This window comes from Penaeus japonicus, unplaced genomic scaffold (genome assembly GCF_977035675.1).
Source record: "Penaeus japonicus unplaced genomic scaffold, GWHDUDI00000001_assembly GWHDUDI00000036, whole genome shotgun sequence".
In the NCBI taxonomy this organism is placed as follows: domain Eukaryota; kingdom Metazoa; phylum Arthropoda; class Malacostraca; order Decapoda; family Penaeidae; genus Penaeus; species Penaeus japonicus.
In genome coordinates, this window is record NW_028234438.1 from 10540002 (window position 1) to 10542501 (window position 2500).

A 2500-nucleotide genomic window follows, 5' to 3' on the forward strand; every position below is an offset into this window, starting at 1 on the left:
ATCTCTCGTTCTCTTTTGTGATACTATCCTTTTTTCGTATTGATCCTCCGTTTCATCCTCTCTCCTCTTCTTCCCATTCGTGCCTCTTCTCATCTTTCTTTCTCTTCCTCATCTACTTCCTCTTGTTTCTCCACCCTGAAAGCCACATCTTGCCCAGCCTCAAAATTTCTCATACTCACGCCTCCTCCCCCGCCACAAGCTCTTGCCCTTCTCTCCGCCTCAGAATCGCGACTTTCAATTATCTACCAGTGTAAAAGGAAGGGAGGCGAGGGATAAAGGAAGGGAATATTGGTCTACAAGATGAGATGAATCAAGGAATGAAGGAAACGCAAGAGAGAGAGAAAAAAGAGAAAGACAGATATGCAGGGAGGAAGGAAGAAAGAAAGAGTGAATAGAAGAAAGGAAGAGAATGATAGACAGATCGACAGGAAGAGAGATAGAGAGATAGAGAGACAGCCAGACAGGGAGACAAGCTTATTTGTAGTAAAACAGGGTGGCAAACAGACGGAAGAAGGAAGAGAGGTATGGAAAAAAGGTAAAGGGACAACAGAAGATTTAACACAAAAGAAGTCGAGAGGAAGGGAATCATTACTGTTAGAGTTTCATGAGAAATTATTCCTAAAAGGAATGGAGTGTATACACCAAGAAGATATACGACTTCTAAACCAAATTGAAATGATGAATGATATTATGAGTAATGATTAAGGAGAACTCAGGAAAACTGAATTCAACAGGATACATTTAAATATCACTGAATATATGGAAAAGGGGCAATGACTGCAACAGGAAAGACTGAAGAGGACAGCGTAGGATGAGTTAAGCTGGCCTCAACTGTGAATCATGAGACACTTGAACTCTTGCCACTTGGCGGCTCGAGGGTGACCTTATTGCCACTTGCTGAAGTGGAGGAGGAGTAGGTGGGGGGAGGTGAGAACGTGGCAGGGAAATAGAGAGGGAAGAGTCGGAGGGATGGAAATAGATAGGAGATAGATGGTGGGACGAAGAGGGGAGGTGGAAGGGAGAGAGAGAAGGAGAGAAAAAGAGAGGGAGGGAGAGAGGAAGGGGGGGGGGGTGAGAGGGGAAGGAAGGAAGGAAGAAAGGAAGGAAGAGAGGAATGGAGGGGGGGGGGGCAGCAGCATGTGAGATTAGCAGAAGCGGGAGAATGAGGTGTGAAGTGGGAAAGGGTAGAGAGTGAGGAGGGGGAGAGGGGAGAAAGAAGGCTTAAGGATTTGAATTAAAAAAGAGACTGAAAAGGGAAGATGGGGAAAGGAAACGTCAAGTGGAAAAGGGGAAGAAAAAAGAAAAAAAATCATGGAACGCAAGAGATAAAAAGACGAAATAAGGTCCAGAAAGTAACTGAGACTCGAGCAACTAAAAAAATACAGAAAAAAAAAAATTATCACCATATGACTACAACTGACAGGAGAGTCGCGGGAGAATGATAATAGAATAAATGATAGTGATAAATTCAATATCCGAGAAACTGAGGAAACGAGTGGATAAAGGAAACCTAAATATCATTACAAAATGGTCAGGCCTTTGATTGGAAGCCGGAAATGAATGGATATCAACACCTGATATTGGTAATTACAATTGTTAGTTATTGTGATGGGTTAGAGAGAGGGATCGCTGTTGTTTACGACTGTTATTGCTATCATAAATTAATTAGTAAATGCATTGGTAATGATTTCATTCTCGTGATGGAAAAGCCTGCTGTTGTTGGCGATTATGGCGAAAGTGATACCTTTTATGACGACGAGAGGCTGATGATGTTGCTATGAAGTCGTGATAGTGGTATTATAAAAACAAAATGAGTTATGAGGATAACAGTTGAACTTTCAACTTTGAAGATCCTTTGATGGACGGTCACAGATGCTGATTGAGCGGAGGATGGAAGACGGAAATGAGACATGAGGGCGAGGTCACTGCGGCTCGCTGCGAAAATTGTACATCACCGAGTTCCATTTTATCACCGTCATCTGTGTCATTCATCATCATTTTCTTATGATTATGACTGTTACTATTGTGCATATGCAATTGTAATTATAATTTTGATGAATAATTATCCTTGATTGGTATTATTATCATTTTAGCCTCAGGATATCCTTCTTTTTGCTATTACTTTTTTCATCACGCCCTTCCCATTTCCCTCTCCTCCCCTCCTTTCCCCTCCCCTCCCTTCCCTTCCTCCCCTCCCCTCCCCTCCCCTCCCCTCCCCTCCCCTCCCCACCCCTTCCCTCCCCTCCCCTCCTCTTCCCTCTCCTCCCCTCCTCTCCTCTTCCCTCCCCTCCTCTTCCCTCTCCTCCCATCCTCTCCTCTTCCCTCCCCTCCCCTTTCCCGATTCCGTACACTGCGATCTCCTTCCCTTTGTCTTCTTCTTCGTCTTTTTTTTTATCCCATTTCTCTCCAAAAGTCCTCGAGTTTTAGGAGAGCTAATTTACATCTCCGTAAGGCCCAAAGACGCACAGAAATATAAGTGAGAACCGGCTTTATTAGTGAC